Source organism: Protopterus annectens, chromosome 4.part1 (genome assembly GCF_019279795.1).
Source record: "Protopterus annectens isolate FY-2018-M chromosome 4.part1, PAN1.0, whole genome shotgun sequence".
Classification (NCBI taxonomy): Eukaryota; Metazoa; Chordata; order Ceratodontiformes; family Protopteridae; genus Protopterus; species Protopterus annectens.
The window spans coordinates 247,149,094-247,166,067 of record NC_056734.1 but is presented as its reverse complement, the minus strand read 5'-3'; positions in this window follow the sequence as shown (position 1 = coordinate 247,166,067).

The window sequence follows — 16,974 nt, the reverse complement described above, 5'->3', positions numbered from 1 at the left end:
ACAATTTGGATTGCGGTCTTGCCCAGAGTTAGTCTCACTTGGATAATCTCGGATGCATTATGCTGAGCAACTAGCCTGAGGTGTGGATATCCTTAATGAATATGAACATGCCTCTGCTTTAGTGTTTCAGTCCAGGTTAGGTGGCCAAAAGGTGTGGTATGAATTATAGTCTGGTAATGCAGAGGTGATCTCCGGAACCTTGAACCAGGTCTCTGTCACTGCTCAGATATCGATGTTCTCCATTTTAAAGAGTGCCTTGAGTGAATGCATTTTGAGGTTTAGACTTCTAGCATTGAGTAGCATTACCCTCAGATTTTGCATGCTTGTGCATGTTACGGTGGTGAATTTGTCATTTGAACCTTGCCTAAAAAGGCACTATAGGGGTGGCAAGAGCCTTAACCAGTATCCGGAATCGCAAGGACGACAGGTGCAGGCCATCTCTGGCAAAGCATCGTGGTCTGTCGATCATGTCATCCCGGGCAGACAGATACTGGATCCTCTTAGAATGACACCAGAAGCTTAGCCAATTATTGAAGTCAATCATTTTGTCCTTGTATTGTGGTATAATTCTGGGTGATGGCAGGATGCTACTTAGGGCTAGGGTCATACCTGCCTGGGCTACAAGATCAGAGAGCTCCTCCATGTCTCTTTTCATGTAGTCCAAGGAGGTATGTCTCAGGTCATTCACACCAACATGGACAATGTTAGAGTCATATTTGTACTTGTTGTGGAGTGACCTGAGTGCATGCATTATGTGGCAGATCCTGGCACCCAACAAGCAGCTGACAGTAACTTTCTCCTTGTTTAACCTGGTGAGTGGAACATCACTGTGCCTGACTATATGACTAGAGTATTGGGTACGTTGTTATGCCTTATGGCCTGTGGTTGAGTGGCACACTGAGTTTGTGGACTGTCATTTGGGTTGTGTTGGGGGGTGGAGGTTGCTTGCATTTCTACTTTTGAGGTCTCTGTTGCTTGAGCAGATTTTTATTGAGAGCCTCCACGAATGTAGGTGTGTGTGTTGTGTTGCTATGTGTGTGTTTTGGTGGTGTAGGTTTTGAGAGACTATGTGATGAGTGTTGTGTGGTGTAAGTGTTTACCTTCTCCTCTTGACTGTATAGTCCAGTCTAGGGTGAAGAGAGCTTTGCTTCCAGTTTGGCTATATAAGTGCATCTCTCACTGGTTGTAGTGCTGGGTGGTAGGAGAAGAGGGTTGTCTGTGTACATGAGGCACTTCCTGCATTGCCCCAAGATGCCCAGAATCATCAGGTATACAGAAGAAAACACCGGGAGCTGACCCTTAGACATGCCTGAATAGGTACTTATTTATTAAGTACTAAAAATTGTTTTCCTCTAGACAAGTAAGGAAAGTTGAATGATGTAGTAATTTGTAGCTTATTTAGTGCTTGCAATGAGTTCTGAACAAGTGCTGAGCTCAAAGAAACAGATTTGAGTGCTAAAACTAAAAAAACTGTCTAGTTCTAAGGGAAAATTTGAAGAGCATACTTTATGGGGCCGGGAATAGTTTAACTCTAGCTAAGTGGCGATGCATAAAGTGTATTTTTTTGTTTAATATAACAGTAGCAAATGAGAAAACTGATTTAAACAAATTAACCAATTAACCAATAAAAAGCTAAAAACTGAGCCCTGCTCCAGCAGTCTTTGATCAGACAAGTTCTAACTGCACACTCCTGCCACTAGGGTGCAGGGGAACCTTCTCCCAAAAAAAAGATGGTCTGGATTAGTGCTCAATTTATACAAACAAAGTTAGATTCAGCAGGTCTGAATTTAGTCTATGCTACAGCAAACAAGGCGTACCAATTTCAAAAAGAAACAGTTCAAATAAGCAGGCACAATAAGCCTTTAATCAGAAACTCCCAGCTCAGAAGGGCAGAATCTACTCTTTCCTCCCACAAGAGTGCAGACTACACCTTCTTAATGTAAAATAACTGGCCCAAAGCTCAAGTGCTTAAAACCGAGCTAATACACTTTTAGAATAACAGATACTAAGCCTTCAATCAGCAACTCCCAACTTGGAAGGATGTAAGTTACCTGTCCTGCCACAACAGTGCAGACCACAAACCTTCTTAATATAAAACAACTGGTCTTGCTTCAACCAAAGGCTTAGAATAACAGTTACAATTTAATCAGGCTACTAACAAGTAGTAATAAATGCAATAAACTAGGAAGAAATGCAAATACAGTGAAAGTAGATGAATAAAGTGCAATTTTTTTATATAACAATAGAAAACGAGCAAATTGATTTAAACAAATTACCTAATTAACCAGTAAAAAAGCTCAAAACTGAGCCCTGTGTGAAAATTGGAGGAAGAAGGGCGAAGGCTGCCAGCCTAGTCAGATAGAATTTGATACATAATTCTATCAACTGTATAAAGACATGTAAAATACAGGTTTGTGTTTTTTAAATGAAAGAAAACACTGTAAAATGTGAACTTCAAGATTGTTGCAACTTGCCATCTGCTGTAAGGAAAACCAAGCAAAGCATTTCAAATGTGTCTTTAGAAGTTGAAAAGATCTTATGAATCTCTTTGATGTTTTACAAGTCGGCACAAGTCGGCTCCACTGAGTCTGGATGAAGGTTTCATGCTCATTGTTTTAAGGTTAAAGTTAAGGGCCAGAATTTACATATGGAAGGTGCTTTATTGCTCTGGTTTCTGATAGAGTGTATATGTGAAATGCCTTGTATTGTTGTAGTTCCCTGAGCAGGTGTTAGCTTTCTAAATAATGCAGGTTGTGGCCTGAGGAAACCTAAGTGTCAAAATGATATAATTTGGGAGGGCCTCAGCAGAGCGGTTACTTAGTGTTTAAAAACTATTGTTCAGTGAGAGACTGGAAGCATTTTGATCTTGGACATCTAACCCAGCACTGCTTGCTTTTTATGTATGTAAGTAAGATAATAGCACTGTGATTTCTCTTAGGAATAGTTAAACTTAGAAGAAAGTTAAACTAAGTATTTTTCTTTGAAATTAGATATTTCCTACTGTATTGTTTTAAGTTTCTCTGTGAGTTGGGAGGGTGGCCTAATGGCTAAGGTGTTTGCCTTACAAACACAAGGTGCCGGGTTTGAGTCTCACAAGGGATAATTGGCTAGGCTTAAAATGGCTGGCAAGGGCAGTTAGTCTAGTACTAATCTATGAACTTATGAACCTAATTTCTGAACTCTTAGATATCTGTGTGGTGTAGTAGTATTGTCTTGTGTTTTAATTATTTATTATTAAATATTTTAAAAAACTTTACCTGTGGCTGGTTTATGTAGAGATAATTTTATCTCTAAAGTACATTACATATTTACAGATTTTACTGTCTAAGTCACTCCAAATTAAGCCTTGACTGTTAGTCATGCTACAATTGGATATTAATATTGCACAATAATAATTGGACATCCTTTTAAGGGCCTTTTAGTAGCTGATAATTATTAGCTGGGTGGTGGCAGGAATTACTACCATATGGTCTGGGTAATAGGGGCACAGCTGGAGAACCTGTGCCAGCCTTTTCCCAGGAGGGTCTGTGTGTGTGTGTGGTGTGTCAGCTACTTGGCAGGGACACAAAGCACTGGTTGGACAGAGAGGGTACTGGAGGTTTTAGCTTGCCCAGCTAGGCTGAGACCTGGACCCTATAGTTGTGCCAGTGGGGAGTCTTATTGGGGACCTGGTGAGCAAGGGAGAAATCAGACCCAGACTGACTGTGATCTCTGTGTGCACTTAAGGGAAATTTTACTTTACTATGTGTATTAGTTATCCTTTCCTCTTCTAGGAGACGACCTCCCTGGTGTTAGTGGTGAGGATTGAGGCTCCTTGATTGTTGGGCCAGGGCACGGTTGTCACATATCGGTGGCAGTGGTTGGGATATCCTGTCACATATTGGTTTGCTGTGGTGGGATCCACATCACGTATTGATTAGGTGGTAAACACTAATTGGCTTGTAGTGGTGTGGGTAGAGCGAATTCCCATAGCTTATGTACAGTGATCTCTAAAAGTGCTTTGTACTCTAAAACAGCCATGCAGTGTATACTCAGAGTTCAGATCACAAATGTTTTATTTCTTTTGTTAGCTTAGTGTTAGTCAGGGTGAGCAGGCAGCATGTCAGCAGAGGAGTATGGAAAGCTGACAAGGAGCCAGCTGGCGGAGATGTACCAGGCTAGGGGACTGGTGCATGGAAACCTGACTAAGGCAGACCTGATTGCAGCCTTGATTACAGTTGCATCAGAAAACAGCAGCCTGAAGGACAATCAGACTGACAGTGGAGATACAATATCCTCAGAGAATGGACAGCTCAACCTTTCTGCAGTGGACTTAAAAATCCAGCTGGAGCTAAAGAGACTTGAGTTGGAGGCCAGGCATATGGAACTAGAGGCAGATGAGAAAATGAGGAGTCTACAAGCTGAAGAAAATGAACAGCAGAGGAGGCATGAGAGGGAAATGCTGACTCTTCGCCAGACTCATGGAGGTAATGGGGAAGGGAGTAACCGGACCCCAGAAGCACAAAATGTCAGTAAATTTCTTCCACAGTTTAAAGAGGGGGATAATTTTGATAGGTTCATTCATATGTTTGAGCGGGTATGTAAACAGTATGAAGTTGACCAAGGGATCTGGGTACGGTTCCTGACCCCTTTACTCCATGGTAAAGCTGTAACTTCCTTAGCAAAAATGCATGACACTGACTGTATTGATTATACTGCTGTAAAAAGACACTTGTTGGAATGTTTTAAGCTAACATCTGAAATGTATAGGAAAAAGTTTCGTGAGCATAGACGCAAGGCAGATGAAAATGTATGTGAATATGTCATTGAATTGAGCACTTATTTTCATAGCTGGGTGAGTGGATGTCAGGTCACCACGTTTGAAGGACTGGCAGACCTTTTGGTAAGGGAACAAGCCCTTAGCACTTTGCCTGAGGACATGAAGATCTGGTTAGCTGATAGACAGTGTGCTACTTCAGAGGAGTTGGGGAAGAAGGGAAACCTATACCTATCAAGCATGGCAGCCCTGCACAGGAAAGGGACCCCCAGTACTGCTCATGGGACTAAAGGAACCCATGGTGGGCAGCACAGTCTGCCCCAACAGAATCCGCCAGTAGCAGGGGAAGCCACTAGTCCAGGTACACGTCCAGAAGCTAGGGTAAAATGTTTTGAATGCAACCAGTGGGGCCATGTGGCATACAGATGTCCATGGAGGCAAGGTGGGGAACCAAAGGTGAGGGAGCCAGTAAGTGGGAAAGACAAAATGCCAACAGTGGGTTGTCTTGAGACAACGGTGATATGGAACTACCATCCTGCAGATGTCCTGAGAGGGAAGGATTTGGATGAGGCAGTATTATGTACTTATGCAGTTACATGCATTGAGGCTAGGAGACATGCATGTGGGTTTGGTAGCCTGGGGGAGACCCAGACAGACTGCATACTTGAAGCCAGGACTGCTGAGGTGGTTACTTCAGGGAGTGAGCTAAGTTGTAGCAGTGAGACTGAATGTGATCTACAGCTGCTTGTGGGTACTGATGTTCCCTTGACCAGGGTAACTGCAAAGGTAGAGGTGAGTAGTAGTACCCAGGCTGACAGTGAGGCACCACTGTCAGAGGATGCCAGACATCCTGTGGAAAGGAAGCTGGGAAGGGTTACAAGGAGAGACTTGAGACAAGGAGACAAGGTAAGAGCTCCTTTGATGCCTTTGCCTGTGATTGAGGAGCCATTTCAGAGGGTAGCTATGGATATTGTGGGTCCTCTGAGCACCCTAAGTTCCACAGGGAAAAAGTATATCCTAGTAATTGTAGATTATGCTACACGATACCCTGAGGCAGTGGCTTTGTCTTCCACTGAGGCCGAGAAGGTGGCAAATACTTTGCTAGAGATTTTCAGCAGGGTAGGATTCTCAAAGGAAATACTGCCTGACAGAGGTGCAAATTTTATGTCAGACCTGCTGGCTTGTCTGTGGAAGTCCTGTGGGGTGAAGCACATGAAGACCACCCCCTAGCATCCCCAGACTAATGGTCTTGTTGAGAGGTAAAACTCTACAATCAAGTCCATGCTACGGGCATTTTCAGATCAGTTTAAGAGGGAGTGAGACAAATATTTGCCCCATCTGTTGTTTGCTTATAGAGAGGGTTCCCAGGAATCCACAGATTTTTCACCCTTTGAGTTGCTGTATGGGCATAGGGTGAGGGAACCTCTAGCTTTAATTTGAGATGAGTGGGAAGGTGAGTGTGACTCTCACAAGGAGTCTGTTGTGGCATACATCCTAAACCTCAGGACAAGGCTAAAGGAACTCATGGCCTTGGCCCAGGAGAACCTGACAGAAGCCCAACAACAGAAAAATGTGTGGTATGACAGGAATGCTCAAGATAGAGAGTATGCTGTAGGACAGCAAGCGATGGTTCTCATTCCTGTCAGACACAACAATCTGCAAGCAGCTTGGGAGGGACCCTACAAGGTGGTAAGAAAGGTAAGTGATGTTAATTACATGGTGGAAGTGCTAGGCAGAAGGCAGAGGCACAAATTGTATCATATTAACATGAAGAAAATTTACCATGATTGGGAGGCCCTTGCACTGAGCATTTGCAATGGATTGCATGAGGAGTCTGAGAGAGATCTTGTAACTGATCTTCTCAGTGAGGCTCGGGCTGTCACCTTAGTGGAAGGGGTAGCAATGTCCTAGCAGCTATTTCCTACCCAGGTTTGAGAAATCCGAGCAGTGTTGCAGGAGTTTGGGGGCATGTTCACTGAGAAACCAGGGTGCAGCACCAGGTGGATACAGGACCTCAAAGGCCTCTCAGGCAGACCCCTAATAGGGTGCCTGAGAGAGTCAAACAGACTCTGAGGGAAGAGGTACAGGAGATGTTGGAACTAGGGGTGATTAAGGAGTCCAACAGTCCCTGGGCCTCCAAAGTGGTACTGGTGCCAAAGAAGGATGGCAGCACCAGGTTCTGTGTGGATTACAGGAAATTAAATAGTCACACAGAGGCAGATGCTTACCCCATGCCTAGGACAGATGAGGCCCTAGAGCAGCTGGGTGGGGCTAAGTATCTTACAACCACTAATCTTACCAAGGGTTACTGGCAGGTGCCTTTGACTCCCAGTGCTAGAGAGAAAGCCTTTGTGACTCCCTTTGGCTTGTATGAGTTCACAAAGATGCCCTTTGGGATGAATAATGCCCCAGCAACTTTCCAGAGGCTGATAGATCATATCTTAGCAGGAGCAGGAGGGTTTGCCCTTGCTTACATGGATGATATTGCTATCTACAGCCATTCCTGGCAAGAGCACTTTCAGCATGTCAGGGAGGTGCCGGGCAGACTGCAGAGGGCAGGGTTGACCATTAAGCCGAGCAAATGTCAGGTGGGTATGGCAGAGGTCTCATACCTAGAACATAGAGTGGGGAGTGGTAAGATAAGGCCAGAACCTGCCAAAGTGGAAGCCATTCAGGCATGGCCTGCACCTGTTCCCAAAAAGCAGGTGAGGGCATTCTTAGGAAAGTAGGGTTCTACAGAAGGTTTGTTCCCAATTATAGTAACATAGCTGCTCCCGTCACAGACCTGACAAAGAAGAACAGGCCAGATAAGGTAGTGTGGACCCCAGCATGTGAGCTATGCAGTGGTAGAAAGGAATGTCTAGCATAGTGTGGGCACTACAAAAACTGAGCCTTCAATCAGCAATTCCCAACTTAGAAGGATGTAAGCTACCTGTCCTGCCACAACAGTGCAGACCACAAACCTTCTTAATGTAAAACAACAAATCTGAAGCCCAAGTGCTTCAACCAATGGCTTAGAATAACAATTACAATTTAATCAGGCTACTACCAATCAGTAATAAATGCAGCAGACTAAATACAATTGAGTACTTTTAAGAAGAGGCAAGAGCAAAATAAAGTGCATTTTTTTTGTAATAGACATATATGAGAGAGAAAAGATGTTGAGGAGGGCACAATTAGGAAACAATAGAATATGTTCAAAAAATCAAAGAGTAGAGAAATGTACATCTCATATGGAAATAAGAGTAGAATGGAGCAGACTTAGATACATAACAAACATGATAGATAAGAGTGAAATCCATTGGGTATGGAAAGAAATAAAAGTCTTTTTTTTGGGGGGGGATGAGAGGCAAGTGAACTAATTAACCTGCAGTCAAAGCAGAAGTGCCAGGAAATGACTATATAAGAAGCTTTTGACCATGTTTTTTTTTTATTGGTTAATTTGTTTCTTGAGTGATACTTAAATACACAGAGAAGTTCTGGGTCTTTCTCTTTTCTGATGAGAATCAAGACCTGCTAAAACTACAAGCACTGTTGGTGACTCCCTGCTGGGTATGGAAAGTAAGTCTATATTTGTTTTTGTCTGTGAGTTGCTTAAACTGATAGACCTGCTTTCTGTTTTACTTGCTCCATTTTGCTTTCTCTTTTAAGAAATCTGGTTGGCCTGATGTTTTTATTCTATGTGGCAGATAGACACTAAATTACCTAGGCTGTGCATTTCATATATTTTTTCATTGATTAATGTGTTTCTTGGTTGATACTTAAATACAAAGTTTATTTCTATGTCTTTGTCTTTTTGAATAAGACTCATGACCTGCAAAAACTACAAGCACTGTTGTTGACTCCATGCTAGTCATTTTTCCCATCCACCCTCCTATTCCTTAATCTGCTTTTGAAATTTGGTGATTTTAAGCTGCCTACTCTTACTGTTAATTGAGCATTATCAGCTCCTCCCTTTCTATACTGCTGTTTATATCCTGAATTATTTATTTGCCCTTCCTTGTGCTTATTTTAAAAAAAGAGTGCATTTTACCTCTCATTTTCTGTTATACTGATGTATTTGCTCTGAATTTGTTATCTAGTTAGCTGTTGGATAAACTAGTGTATTTTTACACTCTAGTAAGCACTTTTCTGTGTTTTTACATCAAGAAGACAGTAAATTTGACATCTATTGGCAGTGGGTGGTAGCCTGGTCTGTATAGGTTGGAGGAATACAGTACAGATTTTTGCATGTAGTTATTTTATTGACTGGAAGGCTTATTAATCAGCTTACCTTGATTTTAGTGCTTTTATAAATTATGCACAATTGAGTGGCTGTTGTCTCATTCCTACAAAGTGAAGTGCTTTTATTGAATAACCACACTTTTATAAGCTGTTTAAAGTACACTACTGTATCTGTAGCTTAAAGTCTGTCTGTGGTAGCATTTCTCTCTGGACACTGTTTTACTGTGATTTTACATTACGAGGACTGGGGTTATTCATCTAGTGGCAGTAGGTATTTATCTTGTCTGTCTGAGTTGGGAAACACACAAAAGGGCTCTAAGTGTAGTTGTTTTATTGGCCAGAATGCTCAGTAGTCAGTTTTCTGTAATTCCAGTGCTGGCATAAATTTGGCTTATTTGCATGGATCTGTGCCAGTGCTCTGTACAGGTGCAAACATCTGGAAACAATGCCTATTTTCATTATACTATGAATGTTTACTGTGCTAGTTACCTTTTAATACCACCCAGGAGTATTGCTGCTCAGGAAGCATCTGATTTGGCACTGGTCATCATCATACCTCTCAACTGTCCAGATTTTTGGTCTATTCCTCATAAAATTTGTGCTTTTCTGGCAAATCACTGGGATGATCTGAGGATTGAAGTCACTAAATAATGACATGCATTTGAGTTTCAGACTTCAAATCCTTCAGAAAATGTATGTTAACAAAACCCCTGTTACTCTAGCAACTTTCTAAGTTTATAAGAGCAATATTTAATATATGTTCCTATTTTGGACCTTTGTCCTCCCATTTTGTCTGGCTTTGTGTCCAGATCTCTTGCCATAAGAGTCTGAGAGGTATGGTCAACATTGCTAGTTAGGTTAGCTGCAGATTACACCAAGTAAGCATAATTTCCTTTTCCAATCACACATATTCTCCACTCCTATACATTTAAGAACACATTAGGACCTGAAACCAGGGATGGGCACTTTCCTGCTATCTCTGCATCCAGCAGGATGGACATGGGTATCCTGAGGCAATTGGATTATGTACATTGACAAGCACTTACATTTCAAACAGAGAAATACAGTATGTGAACTATGTAGTTACACATTGACACTGGAGGCTAGAATCTCACATACAGACACAAAAAGCAGCAAACATATTGTCAGTGACTCACACACATCACTCACTGCACCCACAAAGGACCAGACACATAGCCCCACATATGCAGAGGTGCTCATATGTAACTACACAAACCTCAAAGGCCTCTCAGGTGCAGTCCTCAGAAACTACACATGTACACAGAGAAGACAATTCCCATCACAACGCATAATACCACACATCATTGTGCCTCAACTACCAAGCCCATAAGGCAAAACACTCCACAACCCAATATTCTGGTCATAGCAGACTCCATTGTGAGACACACTGATGTACCTCTTACCAGGATGGATAACGGAAAGGTTACAGTTAGTTGCCTGTCATGACAAGGATTCTCTAGATCAAGCAAGCACTCAGATCTCTTACTCCTAAGTACCAGTATGATTCAGTCATAGTCTATGTGACTGTGGATGACTTGAGACATACCTACTTGGAATATATGAAGAGAGATATGATTGAGGTCTCTGAATATGTATTACGGGCAGGTGTGAGCTTAGCATTGAGCAGCATTCTACCATCCCAAGAATGATGCTACAATACCAGCAGAAAATGATTGACATTAACAATTGATTTAGCTGTTTGTGTCATTCCAAACGGGTGCAAAGCTTGTCAGTCTGTGAGGACATTGTTGACAAGCCACCCTGCATTGCCAGGGATGGTATTCACCAGTCACCTCTAGACTTTTGGATATTGGCCAACACAGTATCCACCCCTATAGTGCCTTTTTTAGGCATTGCCAACCTGACAAACCTACCAACATAACAAAAGTTACTCAGGACAAGTTAAAGGTTTCACTGCTTTATGCTAGGAGCCTCAAAAAGAAACTTCATTCCTTGGAAGCTCTCCTCACCCTGGAGAATGCTGACATTTGTGCAGTTACTGAAACATGATTCAAAGCCACAGAAAGCACTCTGGCAGTAGATGGTTATAATGCTTTTTATACATTCTCACCACCTACCAAACATGAAAGAGGAAAATGCAGCAGTATATCTATCTATACATAAAGGATAAGCACACCTCAAGGCTCGTCAAACAATATGACATGCTTGAGCTACTCCATATCCAACTAACCATGGGGAAAAATCCATTGCCATATTTTTGTTAGCTACAGGTCCTTCACCATAAACCAGAAAACCCATACATTATACCAAAAGTTACTAGAATCACTCAGCATCCAACTCAATACCATACTCATGGGTGATTTTAACTACTCCTTCATTAATTGGTAGGCATACATAACCCCTAACATGCAGGTCCAAAGGCTTCTTGACTTTGTAAACTCAAATGCCATGGAGGATCTAGTCTGCACTCCCACTGGGGGAACAAATATCTTAGCTCTGGTACTCACAAATATGCAAGAGGGCTGCACTGTCTCCCCCCAGTATCCAGAGTGATGTCCTCTCTGGTAAGATCGGATCACAAAGTGGTATCCCTTGAAATAAAGGTAAAACTAACCCCAAACCTAACAGAAAACATTTTAAGAACTTCTCTATGGTAAATGATCCCTTAACAAGGGACGGCATAGTTAGTTTGCAAGTTACCCCAAATCCAGAAAACATAGAAACTTATGCAGAGGCATACACAAAAGCCCTGTATGACTGTATAAACAACTGCATAGAAATGGCAGTAGCAGACTGAAATAAATCAGATCAAACAGCAAAAAGAAGCCTCCCTGGTGGACTCCTGTTATTAATAAGCTGTACAACAAAAGAAAGAAAATCCTGTTGAGATGTTCAACGGAATGTACACAACAGAGCAAACAGCCCCTCATTAGTCTACACAAGTGAATCAGGGAACTAGTCTAGTCCTGAAAGTGATGTTTGTGGTAAAATAACCTCCAAAGCTAAGGATAACCATAAGGCATTTTTCAGTTATGTCCACAGGCTTAAGGGCAATACCGAACAATGTGCAGAATTAGTTTCAGATGGCATCACCTATACCCAACCATATAATTTAACAAATCTGCTAGTTGACAAATTCAACTCAAATACATCTCCCCATTACTACCAGTTATCCCCCAAGAAATACCCTCTACCACTCCACTGGCAATTTCCATCAACAAATAGGTTGCCAATGCAGTCTCTAAAGATGAAAACATGGCTTCAGTGGTGACTGATGATATGATAAGTAGCCTCTTAAACAGCTTAAATCAGGACTTATCAGGCCCACTATGATCTCTGTTCAACCACACCCTCTGGACTGGATTTATCCTGATAGGGTGGAAGACAGCAACAGTAATTCCTCTGCATAAAATGGGACCCTTTACTGACCTGGGAAATTACAGACTAATAAGTTTGACTAGCCTTATATGTAAGGTCATGGAAAAAATAATCATGACCTGATAAATAATGACATAGGAAACCTGCGAACAGTGGACCAAACCCAATCCAGCTTTGTCAAGGAGAGGTCATGCCTACTGAAGCTGGTGAATTTCTTTGGGAAAGTCACTAAGGCCATGGGTGATGGTACAACAGTACATACTACCTTCCTCGACCTGGCCAAGGCACTTGACACAATTCCCCACTTGGGTATTATAAATAAACTCACAAAACTGGGCATAAATCCCTACATCACCAGATGGATAGCCAGTTGGCTCACAGACAGGACATGTGTGGTTAAAGTGAGTGAATGCAGACACAGCAAGAGTCCAGTTACTCATGGTGTGCCACAGGGTCAGTGCTTGGACCACATCTGTTCAGAATATACTTCTCTGAAGTCAAGACTAATGTGAAATGCCTTTGGATGACAAAGTTTGTTGATGACTGCAAGCTGGGGGCAATAACTGAATTCCCCAACAATGCAGATATCCTTCAAGAGGGTCTAGATCAGAGAAGTGATTGGTGCCAGAACCATGGCCCAAAGCTAGATGCAATCAAATGCATTATCATACCCTTTGGGTAGTCAAATACCCCTTCAAATTACAACATCAATAGCACACTCCCAAGAGTAGACTCAGAGGGGAGACATCTAGGTATACAGATAGATAACAGCCTGAACTTTGAATGTCATGAATCCACAGTGGTGAAAAAGTCCTTTTATGTGGCACAACTTATAAGTAAAGGTATAGAATTCAGAGCCAAGGAAATTATAGTTCCATTGTACTTAGCCCTCATTAGACCAATAATTGAATATGATGCACCATTTGGCATATACTTGATTAAGCACTTACAGCAGCTGGAGTGACCTCACAGGTTCCTCACAAAGAAAATACAGAGTGTAAACAACATGAACTATGTGGAAAGACTAAACACCCTATCCCTTGACTCTACCTCCTAACGACTATTAAGGGGTGACCTATGCGTGACCTACAAGGCACTCACAAATCCAGCCCTGATGGAGCAGGTACACATCTGCAAGTCCAACAGAACAAGGGTAGCCCAATATAGGGATCTAAACTTAATCAGTGACTCAAACAAAACTTGCTGGAGAGACAAATATGTGCCTCAGAGATTGCCTCTTCTTTGGAACAGGCTTTCTTTTCACATTAAGCAGAAATCTTCTCTGGTCCCCTTCAAATGCAATTTGGATCAATGGATGGAGAATCGCAAATTCACACCTGGGGTAGTGCTTATGTCCCTTATGGACTGGGGCAATCTGTAAGATACTCAATGCACAGGCAGAAATCCATGCCATCCTCTTGCTCCGAGGGGCCATATATTAGGTAAAATCAGATTATATTGGCCAGGCTTGTAAGGCCTCTTAAGACATTATCTAAGTAATCTATTATAAACCTATGAACCTATAAACAGAAATCAGAAAGGCAACAATGAATATGACATGATTCTGTGTGAGGAAAAGAAAGGGATCAGCCAAAGAAAGGAATGAGCCAAAGAAAAGGAAATGACAGATAAATGAAGTTTAGAGTAGAACAAACTAAAGGCAGATTACAGAAAAAAAAAACATGGATATGTTAATTGTGGAAAAGATGTGTTAAGGGTAGTACAATAACTGAGAGAAAAAAACTATTGGAGTTGGATGGCTTTCCAGAGAAATTTAATCAAATGGTAAAGGAAGGAATTAAAATGAATGTGGTAAGGGCATGTAACAGTCATCTAGAAGAAGAAAGAATACCAGAATTAATGAGAATAAACAGAGTGGTGATCATGACAAAAGGAGAAGGGGAGGAAAATCATTTAGTTTTTGTTGACTAATATGTATACTAAAGAAGGACTTGAAAGTATTGGTCAAGGTATGTGTGAAAATAACTGAGAGATCACTAGCAAAAATCATCAATAGTGTCATGTGGATTTTGTTAAGGAAAGGAAATTAGTATTTCACTGAAGGCTGATTTGTACTTTGTGGATATGATGGTAAGTGAATAGGCACAAGACAAGACGAGCGCACAGTGCAAAGTCCAACAAGGTTTAATAGCTGAGTAAAACAAGCTTACAGCAATCAGTAGTCCGGTGCACACTCCAGTAACTGCCAAGCAATAAAAAGTTAAAAATGATCTGGCTGCACAGAATCCAAGTCAGAAAGTGTAAAGCGCTTTTCGTTGGGAAACACGTCTCCTAACTTCTTCAAACAATAGTGCTCAGAAAGAAAAAAACAAGTTTAAGTACTATCCTAGTGATTCATACTTGTTAATACAATTAAGCCAATTAAGCACAATCACATAATTTAAAGGTTGTTGTGTCTTTCGGCTTTTCCTGTTTAGGGGTCGCCACAGCGGAACTCCGGTCTGCTAATGATTGGCAGAAGATTTTTACGTGCCGAGTTGCTGGCCCTGATGCACAACCTTCAACGAAGGTACACCCATTCATGCATGTCTCCACACAGAAGACACTCTTGCTGAGAATTGAATGGGGAGCGTCTTACTGTGAGGCGACAATGCTACTGCAGCATCACCACCGCAGTTCCAGTCACATAATTTAAAGGTATAATCCTAAAATACCGAAGTCAAACAGTTTGTTTTTTGTTAAGTCATTAGGTAAAATGACTGCCTTAGTTTTATAAAAAAACAAAGTTCTGTTGTCTTATAATGGAACATGTAGTAAATTAATTAGTATTAATTAAAATCGTAGTTAGTTCACTTTACTTATAACTAATGTTCAGGGACCCGTGGAAGTAGTAATCTTTTCATAACAAACTGTGTTGTATAATGTTTCTTTTAACCTATAAAAGGTGGGTGTAACTTAGCAATTGTAACCTCCCTAGGGCTAATGAGCATCTATTATTTAACCATCCAACAAAAATAATGTGTGTGCAGCTACTATCTCTTAAGGCTCTTTAATTTTAGCACACATAGACTAGAAGTCATTTCATTCAAGCCCGGTGGAAAGCATGCATTGAGTCTAAGCTGCCACAAAAGTCCCACTTTCTCCAACATAAGTGTAGACACCTCTCCTCTACTATTCATCTCAATTGAGTCAATGCCCTTAAATTTGAAACTGTGGTTAGGGTTTTCAATGCAGTGTCTAGCTAGTGGGCTCTCCATTTTTCTTTTGTTAATGTAATAAACATGTTCGTAAATCCTCTCCTTAAAGTTATGATCAGTCTTGCCTACATAAAAACTAGGGCGGCATTGACATAATGCTACATAGACTAAGGCTTTGGAGTTACAGTTAAACTTGTTCTTCAGGAAATAGTCTCACCCCCAATAATGAATTTTGACCCTGTAGCAATGTGTCAACACTGGTTACATGCCTCACATTTAAATGTTCCTGGGGTGCCTCTAAAAGCTGTTACTACTTTCAGTAAGTTTTTTTAGGTTCCTTCCTTTTTTCCAGGTGACCAGTGGTTTGTTTCCCAACTTTCCTTGCATATCCCTATTGGACAGTAACAACTGCCAGTTTTTGTCCAGTATTGTGATCAGGGCTTCATAATCTAAAGAGAATGTAGTCCGGAATCTCAAACAATTTTGCTCCCTTTGTGGTCCAATACTATTCCTAACTACGGGGTTAGTCAGTTCTATCTCTACTGAGACGTTGATTTCCAAAGTGTGAGCTGCTATCCATTCTTGGGAGAGGATGGGTCTGAAGTGGCCAGAAGCCCTTTTATTACTCACCTCCCTTATAAGGTCAGCAATTAACTCAATGGGGTACCCCCTCTTGAGGAGCATGGACTTCAAGAGTTCACATTCCTCAAAGAAGTGGTCATCCTCTGTAGTCATCCTGGCTGCTCATACCAGTTGGCCTTTCACTACACTTCTCTTCTGGTGCAGCGGATGAAAACTAGTGTAATGTAAGAATGAGTCAGAGTAAGTGCTCTTTCAGAAAATCCTTGCTAGATATTTTTTCTGGGCTCTATCTTTAGATAGTTCAACATCCAAGAAGCTCATAGAATCTATGTGGAAGTTACTAGTAAACCTGAGAAAGGTGGTGGACCTATTAAACTGCTCCAGAATTTCAGCAGCTAGTTCAACACCCCCTTTAATAATCATAAAAATGTCATCTAAAAAGCGGGTGTAATAATAAATACACTCATTCAGTCCAGGGTTATCAAAAATGGTGTCTTTTTCCCATTTGACCATGACTAAATTGGTGAAACTAGCTCCACAAGGGGAGCCCATATCTACACCAATCTGCTGTCTGAAAAATTTTTTTCAAAGGTAATATAGTTATTAGACAGTGTTATACCTTGTAATTCCTCCACCAATCTCAGTTCTGAATGTTCTGCCCCTTTAAATCTCATATGGTCGATAACCCATTCTGTTCCCAAGGTTTGTGGGATCACCGTGTATAGATTGCAAACATCCGCTGTTAAAAAACAAAAGTGCTCATTATAAGCTAAAGAGTTAATGCTCATCAAAAATGTCCAAGAGTCTTTGCAAATCTGAGGTTCCAGGGCCACAAATCTCTTCAGAATCTCATCTATCACCTTAGCACAAGAATAGATGATTGATTGTTGAGCG